General features: G+C 35.3%; 1 protein-coding gene across 12 annotated transcripts in view; it reads right to left on the bottom strand.

The window, feature by feature from the left end:
- The window catches only part of NCOA2 (nuclear receptor coactivator 2), a 297,105-nt gene that overhangs the window by 211,027 nt on the left and 69,370 nt on the right, over nt 1-16,708 (bottom strand). For 6 of the 12 annotated variants that reach the window (XM_055318180.1, XM_055318179.1, XM_055318182.1 and 3 more), the window contains exon 1: nt 11,649-11,792. The exons of 3 other annotated variants lie outside the window; for them this stretch is intronic. The gene's annotated coding sequence lies outside the window, so the exon portion shown is untranslated. Of the gene's footprint in view, nt 1-6,698; nt 6,752-11,648; nt 11,794-16,708 lie in introns of those variants that run through there. 3 more of the 12 variants (XM_055318184.1, XM_055318185.1, XM_055318177.1) reach the window with 2 other exon arrangements.

Raw genomic sequence — 16,708 nt, 5'->3', positions numbered from 1 at the left:
ATTCCCCAGTAATTTTTTAAGTGTAATAAAAATAAGCAATGCTATTTTCTGTCTTAGTAAATATTTGAGGCAAAGAGAAAAGGATGATGTTTTCAAAAGTGGTCACAAAGAAACATACCTTCTCATTTTCTCGGTAAAACATTGAAAGAGGTATGGTGGAGGTAGGGTATATTAACAAATTCTTTGTGCTCTAATGTCAAAATTCTAAAGGTGTGGCAAACACTCACTTAAAATATAAATGGCCCATGTTTATCTTTTCTCTCATTTTAGTTTTAGCACATTACACAGTAATTTGTCAGAATTTCTTTTTAAAAACATGACACAAAAGAAAAAAAAATCTACTGCCAAAAAGTAATTTCTTAATATTTTTGCCAAAATATACTATAAAAGTCAAAACACAGTAGTGAACAAGAATATAATTAGGAACTTAAAAATTATAATACTAACATTTCATTATAAAAAGTAACAATATCTGGGAAGAAGATACTCTAGAATATCTGACTTGGGACACCTGTGTGGCTCAATGATTGGGCACCTGCCTTCTGCTCAGGGTGTGATCCTAGAGTCCCAGGACCGAGTCCCACATCGGGCTCCCTGCATGGAGCCTACTTCTCCCTCTGCCTGTGTCTCTGCCTCTCTCTGAGTGTGTGTGTCTCTCATGAATAAATAAAATCTTAAAAAAAAAAAAAAGAATATCTGACTGGACAGTTGGCTCACTGTTTCTCTTTTCTAGACTGCTCTGGAGGTTAGCACGGAATGAAACCATGTATCAGGAGACCTGGCCATCCTCCTAGACTTCCCTATGAGATTCAGGGCCAATCACTTAACATCTCCTGGCTTCAGTTCCTCAGTGAAAGAAAGAGAGAGTGGCATAATTATCTCAATCCCACTTTAGCCCTAAAAAATTCTACTGTCCTCAAGTAAAGGGCCATTAGTCTAAATAAATAGGATTTGAAGATACCCGCATCTTCTACTTGCCTAATATTAAGGCACAACCATTTCCCTAATCTTACATTAAGCTCTACAAGTTTCCAACACCTACAGATAGATTACTTTTCTCTTATTTTATCTTGACAACAATTCTGTGAGGTGGACTCTGAGTATGTAATTATTTTAATTTTTTTTATTTTTTATTTTTATTTATGATAGTCACACACACAGAGAGAGAGAGAGGCAGAGACACAGGCAGAGGGAGAAGCAGGCTCCATGCACTGGGAGCCCGACATGGGACTCGATCCCGGGTCTCCAGGATCGCGCCCTGGGCCAAAGGCAGGCACTAAACCACTGCGCCACCCAGGGATCCCTAAGTATGTAATTATTATGTGCATTAGACAAATGTCAAAAGGAAGGTTCAGTGAAATTGTGATTTAAGTCACTCAGCCAAAAAAGGAAAAAAAAAAAAAGCCTAGAAATTAGATCTTCTGACTCCCAGCTTTGCTTAAACTTCCAGAAAAAGCCACTTTTTAAATTACAAAATAAATTACATACCAGTAAGAAAGAAAAAAATATGGTGCTATTTTTGAGTGGCTACATTGTTTCTTTAAATTTTAATATCCTGTATCTTAAATTCCCTAGGATAACATAATTTGGGGCCTTTATGTCTCAAAATTATTTTCAAGAAAATCCCATTGGCTTAAACGTGTTATAAAAATACTGCCATATATCAAAGTTTTCTAAATTGACGTACATTCCTTGACAAAAAGGTTCCGTGGTAAAATAAATTTGAAAATATATGTACATTAACAATGCACACCAGCTTTTCAGTTTCGTGTGCCATTTCGCAAATGTGTTGCTCAATATACATTTCAGACATTTAAAAAATACCAGCTCACACTCTAAGGCACTTTTATTCCAATGAACACATCTTAGAAAATACTTCCATACATTTTTTTTTTTTTAGAGAAAATCATTTGCTAAGCAAAACAAAATTACCACAATTTTCCCTTACTTTCCCAGCATATATATATTTTCATACTTTCTGAAATGGTAAAGTATCTTACAAGTGTACATTTAATGTGACAGTGTTTCTTTTTATTTTTCCTGGAAAGTTGCTAATCCGATACTGTACTTTACAATAAATAGCAACTTGGAATAGAGGAACTACTGTAAAAATCTTCTCATAATCATAAAGTGTACTCTGTAACACAAATGGCATCATATGAAAATGTTTCACCCCGTAGTCATGCTCCATCAATTACCCAGAACTGACACTGAAGAACCTGAGACCATAATTCAGATAGAAGCATACATTTTGAACAGGTATTAGCAAAGACATGTAATCAGGGGAAAATATTCATTACAGCAATAATTTTTGAACCAATCTTCAAATATTATAAGGATTTGTATCTAAAATTGGAAGCTAACATTTACAAGTAAAGGGTGAGTCAAATTACTTAATCACTGGGCCCAGTGAGCCTAACGGTAACATGGAAGCAACTATAAGTGTGGTTTCTGCCCTATTTAGAAAATAGCAAACTCTAAGGCAAAGGCTTATTAGCTAATCTGAATGTATCTTGTGCTCCTGATTTTATAGCACTTGATGAATTTATTTGAGTCCCAAAGGAATGAGACATTTTTAACCCTTCCTCCAGACAACTATGAATTCTCTAATACAAATTAACCAAATACACTTTCTTCTTACTTCCATCTAATGATGTTTAGCAGGTCCAAAAATACTTTCAAATGCTTTTGGAAATCTAAGGCAGCTTAGGAACTCGAGCTGTTTTTAGTAATGGTATTTTAAAAGTGGTAGAACTCACCACTTCAGGCAAAGAGGTATGACTTGTCACTGGTAATAGTGGTAACATGGCAGAGTGAAGAGAGCTATTTTGAGAAAATAAGAGACTGTGGGTTCTAGTCTTAAACCTCACTCTTCCCCTCATATATATGAAATTTAATGCTTATGTAATTCACAAATTAAACATGTTTTAAAATGAAAGAAATTACAGCAGAATAAGTTATGTATTCATTTTTAAAGTTACAGCAAAAAAATCTTTTTTAGGAATAGAAGCAGTCAGGGTTGCCTAAAAAATTTTTGATATTTCTGTTCTTCCTACTCCTTAAATGTTTACACAAGTGTCCCCCACACACACCCCTACCCACTTCTCTTGCGTCCATTTTAGAATGTGGAAGGTAATTCTCAGATACAGAGTAAATTTCAAAAGCCACTTCCTTGTCCACAAATACATGAACAAGTCATATTTTAAAATAAAGCATAGAATACCACAAAAAGACTCACAAAAACTATCAAAGTATAGTATGCATCACCAACCTATAGTTATCCTATTTTCAGCTATGGGGTAAAAGCCACCTTTCTGCAAATGAGTTTAGGCTCCAAGTGCTAGATTGAGGAAGATGAACAAGTCTAAAAATCAAGATTCACTCATAAAATGGCAAAAGTAAAAATGTGCTCACATATTATGATTATTAACATTAAATAATAAATATTAAAACAGTTTAAAAAAACAATAACTAGAGGAATAAATGTTTATTGACTTGGAAAGATGGTTGCAGCGTATTGGCAGATGTAAAAAGCAGGCTGTGAAAATAAAATATAATATGTGATCTACCCTTCCCTCCTCCCCAAAGAAAAGAGAAATAACAACTAACAGCATTTTTTAGAAGGTCACAACAAAAAGATGAAACTACCCAAACTCCACGGCAAAACTGGCCTCTATGAGCAGATTGCTAAAATGGACCATTTATTCACCTTTAGGTCATTTTCAAGTATAACACTGGGAAGTGAGGGCCTTGAAATGTTCTTTGAATATGTAAGCAAGCAGCATACATTTCTTAAGTGTAAAGTTTAAGTTAAAAAAATAAGCTTAATGGAGAAGATTAACATTTAAGCTTTCTGAAATTATTCATCAGTAGTTAAGTTTTTGGGTTTTTTTTTTTAAGGATATAAAAATTGTATTTGTGTGTATGTAAAAAAGACCATTGCCTTTCTTGGCTATATTTCCAATGATATGCCTTCTAACTTTGAGAATTTAACCATTTCTCACTGATGAGCTCTCTTCAGATAGATTACAGAAATGTAGGTCTGGTCAGTAATAAATGCTGTCCAGAGGACATTTCCTTCAAGTAACCATTCCTTTTAACCAAAAGGAGTGCAGAAATGATAAAGCCTACATGGACTGACACACTCACTCCTACACATCAGAGCCTTTTCTTTTGATGCCTAAATCTCCAGCATGTTCAATGAAATACTAGTAAGTGAATAAGTTCTGAAGTGCTAAAGAAGGCCGTACATTGTGCTTTGTAATCACTTTGTGATCGTATCTTATTAGAAATCAGGTAAGATACTTGACACTGATTATAAAGGACTGATAATCCAACTTGTAAATGTAAAAGTCCTTTCATCTGTAATCTCTTCATCCTATATTTTAGCTATTTCTTTGGGCACCGAACACCTCTAAGGAAAAGAAAGGGTTGAGAAAATGAGGTAAAATTCCAATGTATGAATTTCATCCCCAGTAAAAGCACTTAAAAAACAAAACAAACAGAATAATCTCTTAGAGACCTAAAAGAAAATACACTAAAATACTAAAAGTGGTTATGTGAGGATGGTGCCATTGTGGGTAAATTCTTTAATGTACACACCTAAATTATAACCATATTACCAATAGTTATATTTAAACCAAACAATAAAAGAATTGTTGAGAACATAAGTTATAACTTATAAGTTATAATCATTGATTTAAAATATTTTTAGCCATCCTGGGTTTATTTTCTATAAGATAAAAGGGAAGTTGCCTATATAACTTAGCAATGTAAACAAATACAAAAATATCTCAAAGTTATTCCCTTCTCATTGTCTGTGTGAAGGAAGGGAAAGAAATAAAGGAAATGAAAGCCATGAGTACACACTCACAAACCAAAACCACAAGAAAAATAATCTAAAACCAGACTATAGAAGGCAAGAGAAAAGCAAGACTCTCTACATAAGAAGTGATTTTGCAACACTAATAGGGCAAACCCACATTCCTGCCACAAGCCTCCTGCTTTCAAACAGGCCACACAGCTGGCGGTCTTGAAAGCTTTCCAGATAGGAACCAAGATAGTAAAAGAAATCAGTAGGTCTCAGGATTGAACTAAAGCCTAAACTGATTCTGATGAAACACGGCCCTGCTGGGGTATAATATTAAGGCAGCCAGAAACTCAGTTAAATAGATGATTATAACTTTTATAGAATAAACCTGAAGAAATACTGTTTTGAATATGGCCCTCTTTAGTTAATAATGAACTGTCCAAAGTATTGAAAAGTACATACATACTTTCTGGAGAGAAAAATACATCCAAAAGGTGCACAACGGAGGGAGGATGAGGCACCACGCTGAGAAATAATCTAGAGGTATGCCTCATGTAAAACCTACTCTTGGTAAACTGTGTTTGTGTAGTTATTGAGTCTAGTTTCCTCTTGAAGTCAAGGCACCATGTGGTTGAAAAGAAAGTCTCTAGATTTGGAGACTGAACTTGTTTACAAGGGCTCAAGGGCTGTTTAATGCACTGTTTTAAAGACATCACAAAATCTTCACCAAGCCCAGGGAGCATTGCCTATGAAACTATTAAACCAACTCCCAGAAATCCCAAACACTTCTCTCAATCCCTATAGAACTCTCTAAAGCAGCACTCTGGTTTTGTTTTCAGAACACTCAAGAAATTACTCATCCACAAGAGATCTGAGTAGGTTTACCTGAAGAGTTGGCTGTGCTACATCCATCTTCTTTCTCATAGAGGAAGTTGTGATACTAGGGCATTCTTTGCCAAACAGGAAGGAAGTAAAACAGCTTTCTTTTGTACGAGGAATGCTTTTTATTTTTGGAGCTAAAGTATACCTCATAAATTTGCTTCCTAGATAATGCTTCCCTCTCATTGCCAATAAGTTACTTATTTCATCATATCACCTAAATATAGCACTAGGAAAATCATCATGTTTTCCATTAACTATACACTGATAACCTATACTACAATTTTTTAGGAATGGGTCTTACTAAAATCTGCTTTCTTCAGCAAAGTCATTGTGCCCTTAGATCTTAGGACTATCAATAATTAGTTCATTTTATTATAAATATTTACTGATATTTAAGATAAACAGTAATGATTATTATAACACAAATGGCATAGATAAATGTTATGAGCTTCCTGGGGCACCAGGGTGGCACAGTCTGTCAAGCATCTGACTCTTGGTTTTGACTCAGGTCCTGATCTTGGGGTTGTGAGATAGGGTCCCGTTTTCAGCTCCATGCTCAGCGCTGAGTCTGCTTAAGACTCATTCTCCCTCTCTCCTTCTGCCCCTCCCACCTGTGCTCTAAAATAAATAAATATATTTTTTTAAATGTTATGAGCTTTTCACTTGAAAGCAATATTCATTCCAAGTACAGAAAACTATAGATTTCAATAAGCAAGACACCATTTATGATTATAGGCAATTCTGTAAGAGCAATATGAAATTTATCAATATTATTCAAAATGTAATGTTTAGCTCCATTATTTGGATTTAAGTACAGTTTTCCCTTTAGTATCCTCATCTCTGAGAGGTTTTAAGATCTAATAAAATTCGTATAAGTTTTGGACCCCAATAAACCAATGTTCAAATACTGACTTCAGCCATTTACCATTATATATGATCCTGAACAAGTTAATTGAAAAAATTTGAAAAAAATCAAATAAATAAATAAATAAACAAACAAACAAACCTCTCTCTGGTGCTCACTTCGGCAGCACATATACTAAAACCTCTCTCCGCCTCAATTTCTCCAACTGTAAAATGGCAATAATATGTATCACGTTGAGGGTATAAGAAAACAGAAAAGAAGTAAAGCACCTAAGGAAGGGTCTGGACCATAGAGGTGCCTGCTAATTACAGCAATGACTAGAACCATTACTGAAGTTGTAGAGATCAACCAACTAGCCAAATAGCCACAAAAGTGAAGTGCTCAGAACTTTCAGAAATATTTTAAAGAATCTGTTTTACAACTGCTTTTACACTTGTATTTGTAGGTGCTACAAAGCCAAATAGAACCTCTGTCATTAGGCTGTGTCATGAGACTTCTATTAGGTACTTTCTTGACGTTAGTGAGAGGCAAGCTAGTATTCCATCACCACTTGAAACCCAAGGACTGCCAATTACTGAGTCAGATTTAACTAATACATAAACTACTCAGACTATGCTAAACACTTTGGGAGGCTCATCAAATTTTTCAACAGCTAGTCAGTGAGTATTTATTGAGTCCACTGTGTATACAACCTTGTACTGGAAACTTGGTACACATATCAATGTCCAAACATAATTCCTGCCCTCAAAGAGTTTACCATCTACAGGAAATAAACAAACAAGAAATTAAAGAAAAATGCAGGAAAATATAACATTCTTAGTATAATAGTTGGCTGAAGATGGTTATGCTGAGTGGTTGGTGGACAACTGATGTTCATTAGAAAAGCTTCTTTGAGTCAGTCAGGTTTTTTTATGTTTTAAAAACAGAAGAGAATATCATGGATGACTAATAGATGAGAGGTAGTTATAAATTACAAATTGGACAGTAAGAAAGCACATCAATGCAGGATGAAACTTAAGTAATTTTCACAGTGAAAAGCAAAATTATCTGAGGTAGGAAAAGAATAACATTTAGCAAACTTTTAAAAAGTTATTGAATTTAGAGTGATAATAGCCTAATCTGAAAATTTAATAAAACTTCTTAAATAAGTATTGGTACATTAACTCCTTTGCTATTTATTCAAGCTGGGGTGAGGGAAGTAATTGTCTGAGGATACTGAATTTACTACCAAGACCAAGTTTCTATAAAACAATGGGTAAATCAAATGGCTGATTATATAGTTATGTTGTCTCACTCAGTAAATATTGCCTACCAAGCTATCTTTAATCTTTCTGTCATCTGATGTGAGCCTATGAGTAGAACTTTCAGATTTTCTAGGAAAAAATAAAACAAATCCAAATAGAGGGCCAAAATTTAAGAATATATATATATGTATACACAAGTGTTCAAATATTACATGGCAAGTTAACAGTCTTAAAATTTTTTTAATTTTTATTTATTTATGATAGTCAGAGAGAGAGAGAGAGAGAGAGAGAGAGGCAGAGAGAGAGGCAGAGGGAGAAGCAGGCTCCATGCACCGGGAGCCCGACGTGGGATCCGATCCCGGGTCTCCAGGATCGCGCCCTGGGCCAAAGGCAGGCGCCAAACCGCTGCGCGCCACCCAGGGATCCCCGCAAGTTAACAGTCTTAACCACAGCATCCTGACCCTCAGCAGGGATAAACAAACTTTCCCACTCAGGGTCCCAATTCCTGAGTCCAGACCTTCAACTGTCGCGAGAACTGGTCCCACATACCCTAATGAGATCTGCAACTCTCTGTCTCTCTCTCCTGATCTTTTTTTTTTTTTAAGATTTTATTACTTATTCATGACAGAGAGAGAGAGAGAGAGAGAGAGACAGAGACAGAGACACAGGCAGAGGGAGAAGCAGGCTCCATGCAGGGAGCCCAACATGGGACTCGATCCTGGATCTCCAGGATCACGTCCTGGGCCGAAGGCAGACACTAAACCGCTGAGCCACCCAGGGATCCCTCCTGATTTGTCTTAAATAATAAAGCACTCCATTTCTCAAGATATTCATATGCCTAAGATGCACTAATTCTTAGGACAAAATACACCAAAGAAGCTTGTGATTATTTCACTTCATATTTCCCTATCTTCCTCATCCTATCAAAATATATATGATATCTAACTCCAAAAATATATGCTGACATTTATCTTGTCAATTTGTGTCCAAAATCGAGCACAAATTTCATTCACTTACTCCTTTTAAATTTATCAAGCACCAGGTTCCAGAGGGTATAAAGAAAGTTGTATTAATATTATCCTTACTCTTACAGAATGTACTCTATAAACCAACAATCTCTAAAAGAAAATTAATACCCTTTCCTACTCATTCCAAGAAGACTTTGCAATCCCTAGAACTTGCTCTATAGAGCATCAGAATAAGTCTTCTGTTTTCAAACTTGGCCTCAGGTCTGGGGCAGCTCTTTCAAGTGAAGTCAGTTCTACCTTTCTCCCTCTAATAAAGTTATTATTCACTCTGTTCTTTTAGATTTTCTTAAGATTATAAAACAAATGTTCATTTGGAAAAGCAAAAAAGAGAGAGAAATATGTTCACTACCACCCTCCACCCCTAAAGCACCTTTTGTCAATAGTTCAGTTATATTTCCATTTAGTGTATTTCTTTCAGGTGTTTTTCTATCCCTATCTTTAAATATTCCCTATTTAACAATACTGTTTCACTGTTTACAGAAACTGCAAGATGGAAATCTTTGTACATAAATCTTCATCTAGATATAGGACTAGTTCCTTGAAACAATATTAGGAGTAGCATTCCTAGGTCAGAAGATTTGATGGACTGATGGTAAGGCAAGGTTCCTGATCTCTGAAGCCAAAATGATTTTCAGAAAATACCAATTTAACACCACAAACCAGTAGTTCATGAAAATGTTCTTTGGTTACAACCTAATTAACAAAGAGCAGATTCGTTCATTCATTCAATTTACTAATCTGACAGGTAGAAAGTGGCATCTTACTACAGTTTTCACTTTTTTTTTTTTTATTTAAGAGTCTAATCTATTTTTCATAGATGTTAAAATGAAACTTAGCTTTCCCCAGAAATGGGCCACCCATGTCAGATGGGTCAGATGGGTGACATGGGTGGCCCATTAACTCGGTCTAGTATTCTGGTCTTTCTGGCCAAAGCTTAGTCACCTCTACATCATCACCTCATAAATGGAGGCCATTACCACCAACTAAGCAGTAGACTGATCTCCCTGAAACATACCGACCATACTAGTGACAGAGGCAGCTCAAATGGAGTGACCAGCAAACCAGCCTGTACTACTCTACCTCCCCTTAACTGACTGGCAAGACAAGTCAAAAACACTGGGTTAACATCTAACAGATTTCCACAGAAACTCCAACTGTTCTTAATAGTATTTTTCTCAAATTTCCCTTAGTACCTGTATGATATACTTCAATGTAGTACTACTTTCAAAGTTTTATAGTACTTGTAACACAAACTGAGTCTGTGTATACACACACACACACACACACACACACACACACATATACGCCTAAAGCACACAGGCTTTTACCCTTATTATTTAAGTTTTCTCACATATATATGAAAGGATACAGGTATTTCACTATTACTAGTTCAAAATAGTGATAGCAATAAAACTAATATAAATAAAGTCACAGAAAACTGTCCCTTGTTTTTCATATACATAGAGAGACAGACAGACAGCGCACACCTGAGCACAACACTGTAATCCCTACAATTACACAGAGAACCTAAACTCGAAGGGCATGTCTTTTGAAAAATTATTTGTAATACAGAAGGTTCACACAAGGAAAGTGATAGGAAGTTTTTAATCTTAATTTAATGTTACTTATATACAATGAATCAGGAAGACTGCTGGGTCATATCCTCAATGAGCCAATGTTGAAGACTGAAGCCCCAAAGCTAGCGAAGTGCCCTTGTCCCTTATGCAGACTTACTCCTAGACATATAGGTAGCTCAAAGCTATCTCCCCAACAGTCATGATCTTCCAGATGCCTAAAAGGCAGAACAGGAGAGGGGGTGAGAAATTTAACTTTCAGTAATTTTAAGCTTTAAAGTAAATTTATTGGTAGTAGTCCATAAACTCAACCCTGACTTATAAAAGGCAATAATGGTCTTAAAAGAATTAAAGGCCTCAGCTACCTTACTGAGGTTCTAATAAATAACTTATTTACTGGGTTTCTCTAGAGACGGCACTCTCAATAGGACAATCAGTAACTCACTCAGTCCTGTCCCACAGCTCTTTACCAGCAACTAACTCACTTCACTGCCTTTGCTTAAGCTTTCCTTGCCCAACCTCAAATTTTCCATTTCTATTACAAAATTACATACATTCTTAAAGTTTGTCCAGAGAGGTTAATACATTCTGCTTTATATCACCGCTTTCCTTACAACATAAGCACACATGACCAGTCTTCAACAACAATCTTGCCATCTATTTGTTTACATTTTGAATAATGGTATTATATACGGAATATACCTAAAATAGGTTCAGTACGCCTGGTAAAAGAGTATGGCAGTATGCCTCCTGTCCTCATAAATGTATATCTACGTTTATCCTGAAATTCTTGCAAAATCCATAATCCTTTCAATCCATTCAAATATTGTCCAAAGGAGATAACTTGAAGCCGAGTACCAAAACTTTTTTAGCTGATATTTCAAAGATAAGTATTTCAAACAATTCTTCAACCCACCCTCTAGAATAATACCCCCCCCCCCAAAAAAATAGTGGATCAATCACACTGACTGCTAAGAGTTAATTCAGTTAAAAGGCAACCAGTTAAACAAAGCAGAAGTACAAACTGAAAATACAGGTTCACGAGCAACCAAAATGCCCCAGCTAAAGCAAACCTACTAAACTGTGGAAGGAAACCTACTTGGATTTCCAAAGTCATGTTTAATCTCACTAAAGAAAGCATTCATACACTAGATAATATGATTAAACACTGATGTATTCAAAGAGTTGAAACAGAATGAAGATAGGCAGATAAAACAGATAGGTTTTTAAAGCTGCATCACCTACCAAGTGCTTCCAATAATCCTCGGTCCTTTGGGAGACTGCATTTTAATGAACCGACAACATGCATCCCAGAGGTTCAACCCACATTTCCTGATTTCTATGACAAAGATTGTCATTAACCTACCAAGATCACCAGGAATGCAGTACCAGTGTGGCCACACTTAAATAAACCTTTCATCTACTTGAGCAAAACAAAAACACTATGAAACTGGTATGGCAAGTTATACAACTCAGCACTATTATACATTAGTTTCAGATGAGACCGCCTGACTAATCAGCGTACCTGAGACTCATACAAGAAAGCCAAACACGTGGAACTTGCATGAACTTGGAAAAACAAGAACTGATCAAGTCAAGCAATTTTTAGAATAACTTACTGTAAGATTACAAAAACCACCCTGTGGACAAAATTCTAGATCAAGTCCTATAGATTACGTGCAACTGCTATATAGCAAAAAAAGATCCTGATTTTTCAGTGATAAAGGTCTTTATTGAGTTCTTCTACAATTTGTAAATTTGTGAATAAAGATCTTTACCATTCTTAAATTCCTTTGAAAATTCCCTTAAATGAAACTCTAAATGAAACACGTAATTTCTAGAATACTGCACTTGTCCTCTTTGTAGGAAAAACTTCATTAATATCACTGATTAAACAAGCAATCAAGGCTCGCTTATAAAGACAGGGATTAGGGGGAAAAAACAAAACCTCAGCAGTATTCAACCAATCTCCATATAAGTATATACATTTACATTAAATATTTTTTTTGTTCTAAAACATAACTTTCAGTTTCCCTGACACTAAACTAGACACCCTACCAGAGTAAGTAAAATTAAAAAGAGAAAAAATAAGTAAGACTGAGACTACCAACATATGATAAGCAACTAGAACCCCCATACAGTACTAGTCATGGTCAGAGTGCAAATTTGTACAAACACTTAAAAAAACTGATTGGCTGGTACCTACTAAAGGTCACCATACTATTATTCCCAAGGCTAAGCAATTTCAATCCTTGGTGTATTTCCAAGGTAAGTGAGTGTAAAACATATAAAAAACTAAAAAACATGGAGGTGCCTGGGTGGCTCAGTCTGTTAAGTGTCTGCCTTCAGCTCATGTCACGATCTCAGGGTCCTGGGATCGAGTCTCACATTGGGCTTCCTGCTCAGTGGGGAGCCTTCTTCTCCCTCTCCCTCTGCCCCTCCTCCGACTTATGTTTGCTCTCTCTCTCAAATAAATATTTTTTAAACTAAAAATACATAAGAATGTGTATAGCACCTTTATTTATAATAGCCAAAAATGGAAATGACCCAGGTATCCATCAATAAGATGAATACATAAATTTCAATATATTCACATAACAGAACACTAAACAGCAATAAAAAATGAAGAAACCAACACCACATGATACAATAAGGATGAATCTCACAAATGCAATAGTGGGCAAAAGAAGCCTGATACCAAAGACCACATTATTATTATTCAGTTTTTATAAAGAACAGGGAAAACTAATCAAGAAGGATAGAGATCTATGGGGATCAAGATCAGAAGAGTAGTTAGCTCTGAGGGGACACTAATGAAAGGGCACATACAAGAGAGCCTACTGAGGTAGTGGAAATATTCTATATATTGATCTGGGTAGTATTTACAAAGGTGTATATGTATTTACACATACATAAAAACTCATCTGAGTCATAGTCCATCTTACCACTTACTGGCTTCCTGACCTTCAGTAAGTTTTAACCTCTCCAAATCTAATTTTTTCCTCTCTAGGGTGGGGATAATATCTTTGATATAGGGTTAATTTTAAGATTTTAAAACACTGAAAAAAATAGTTATTACCAAATTTCTTGTTTGCATCAAATGAGGAAAGTGGTGAAAGGATTTATAAATGTCAACAGCAAAAAGCACCAGCTGACATGGAGAAAAAAATCAGACACAATATAGTATAAAAACTAAAAGTTGAACACAACAAAAATTCATTTTCACAAGAAAAAAATTATATTTATCTACTCTTAAGGATTATGAATGTGTATAATACATAGGAAAGATTTCTAGTGGAAGTGGTTAGATAAAATAAAAGCAATTTAACATCTAAAGGTTGGTTATCTTCAAGCATCCGAAAATGGTAGTTATGCAACGCAAATAGATAATTACTGTATTAATATACAGTAATTTTTTCTCTCTTAAGTAAAAACTTTCAATTAGTTAATTTTAAAGCCTCTCATAGTCCCATTCACTTAAGAGGAGTCCGTACAGAAAAGAGTTCTAACTTTTAAGTAGAATTTCATTCCAAATTGCCCATAATGGTATAGCATTTAATTATAAAAAGCAAACTCTATGCTTAAATTACAACTTCGGCAAAAGTATTACATTTTTAACATAGTATTTCCTGGACTTTTTCTCACAAAAATGGTCAAAAGTAAAGTTATTATCACTTACAAACTGTTTGCATATGGAAACAACAGCATAAAGCTTTCGTACTAAGCAAACCAAAATAGAATCTAACTTTTACTGACCAGCACAATGCCACAATGCTAAAGTAAAAAGCTTAAAATAACCCAACATGATAGAGTATAGCACATAAGTAATCACAGTCATTTCAATCTGTGAATTTTTACTACAGCTTCTACAGGTCTTTGAATTTATTCTAACTCAAAATTCCACCTTGCTACAACATAAAATACTCCTAAAAATTTTAAACTACTTTTAAAAACTCCCACAACTATATAAATTGTGTACAGACATTTTCCTTTTCACAATTCTTTTCTAAGAAAATGTATAGGTAAAAACAACTGAGATATTCCTACCGTAAGCTAAAATGTCTAAAACTACTGCTATGTATTAATTTGTACCAACATTTAAAAAGCATAACACTTTGATGTTATTTTTATATCTACATTTTTTTTACTGGCATTCAGTGGCATCCCACCAGAGAAACCAAAGTAAAAATCAGACTTTTTCCAAAGTGAGGCTTTAATTTTCATTTAAACTTTATCTTTAAATGCTTACATTTAAATTTTCTAAAGCAAAATCTCATTCAGAGGCAGCAATCAAATATATTGTTAACAAAATCATCACGATGTTATAGTCCCAGCAAAGGCAGCTTTTTCATACAGAGACAAATTATAGTTTTAAACATAAGTTATGACATCATGACATGAATGGAGATGCTTGAAAAGGTTAGAGTGCAAAAGTCCCTTCAAGGTCAACAGGATTTACATTTACATTCATGTTACATGAATTCCTGTATTAAGGTTTCAAAAAAACAATAGTTATGAAAAGCAGTCACTATGTGATAATGGAAGCCATTTTAAGACTTGTAAACTATTTCACTAAAAACTCAATTATATAGTAAACAGTAACTGGAATTTAGAAGGGGCTGGGGATGAAGCCAACACAATTGCTTGTAGCTAAAACCGGACAAAGTAAATACTCCCATTTTTTTTTAATCTCTAGGAATTAAAAAAAAAAAAAGCTAGTCAACTTTTTCAGTTAAAAAACACAACTACAGTTACGTTTGAGCAGAGAATATCTGTGCCAAGTTTTGCCTACTGTGAACTAAAATGGCTAGATTCGTAAGGTTTAAAACGTACAGGTTTAAAACTATGCTCAATAAATTAAAAGAAAACCACCTACACTTGAATATGCTCCACAATATATTACAATATGATTCGGAGTCTATTTTAAGAACACTGGTCTGACTAAAACTTTTTCCCAACTTATTCCTCATTCTAGATATTAAAATGAGTCTTTTTCTGTGGAAGTTAATAGAAAACTCTGCCAAAATCCCCTCTATTTTAGTCATAAGTTTTATTGTTGTTACTGGTGTTTAGGGAGGGGCTGGTGAAAAGAATATACATTATATTATGGTATATAAGATATATTGCAATTTAAATAGATTTTAACAACAAATTTTGCTGCTTATATCAAATTAATTTTTTTCCCATTTTAAATAACTCACAAGTGACCAAAGCTTGTTTTGTTGCTAATCTTTAAAGATCAAACTCCAGGAGTCCATAGTTCAGGGAAACTCAAGCTTTACAAAACTGGACATGGTTGCTTAATACAGAGAAGAGTAAAAAGTACTGAAATTATCACACTGGAGATGGGGAATAAATTATTTTTATTCACAGAGTACAGTGCCTACATTTTACAGTTAGCATCTCAAGTCATCTGAGCAGATCTGAAGGGTAAAAATTACCTTCATTTAACAAAGAAACAGAGAAAAATTAAGTTTAAATAATTGGCCTAGTCTTATTGCTAATGGCAAAGCCAAAATTCGAACCTAAGATTTCATACTCCAAATTCCATTTTCTACCTTTATCCAACTCAAATTTGTTTACAGCATTTGTCAGAGAGCTGGCAAGACCGGTCTTCTCCAACTGCTTGCAGGGCATGTTCAAAGACTGGACTTTTTTTCTTAACTGACTTGAAAAAGTTAAGACTCAAAACTAAAATTGAACAAAGTCAAGAATAATCAGAAGCGTTCACTATTACACTGACACATATCTCAGGGTGCTGGGGCCGTAAAATCACCCTGTGATTTTACTCACATCAGTCCCAGGTCCCCTTCAGCTCTGCACTGCTACTGGCATAGCAAGATCTCCTGAACTCTCCAGGGCAAACGTGAAGCAGTAAACACCATCAACACTGGCCTGCCTGGGAGGTTAAGCTCCTTGCCCAGTAACAGCACTCATTTCCCTGCTCCAACATCACAGTCAATCATCTGGTCAGTTAGATTCTTTATCACACGTTGCCAGACAATGTACCCATCCACATGCAAAAACTTTACACAAAATTTCCAAATTTCACAGGGAAGGGTCTCTGTGAAAGGAAGGGTCTGCAGTTTACCAGGGTGCCAAGGCATGGAGGTTTGAGAACCACTGGTGTGGGTGTCTACATGAACCCAGCCAATGAAGCCAATATATTGATGGTGACCAGTAAGTGCACTTGTCAATTCAGCAACTAAAGGCCACCCAGGCCCCTCCATCAGCTTGCTCAAACCAAGATTCATCACACAGGCCACCTCCCGATAGCATGCGCCAGGCCTGACCAATACAGCCAA

Source organism: Nyctereutes procyonoides, unplaced genomic scaffold (genome assembly GCF_905146905.1).
Source record: "Nyctereutes procyonoides isolate TBG_1078 unplaced genomic scaffold, NYPRO_anot_genome, whole genome shotgun sequence".
NCBI lineage: Eukaryota > Metazoa > Chordata > Mammalia > Carnivora > Canidae > Nyctereutes > Nyctereutes procyonoides.
Note: the sequence above shows the minus strand (reverse complement) of the source record. Positions and strands in the feature narration are given on the sequence as shown.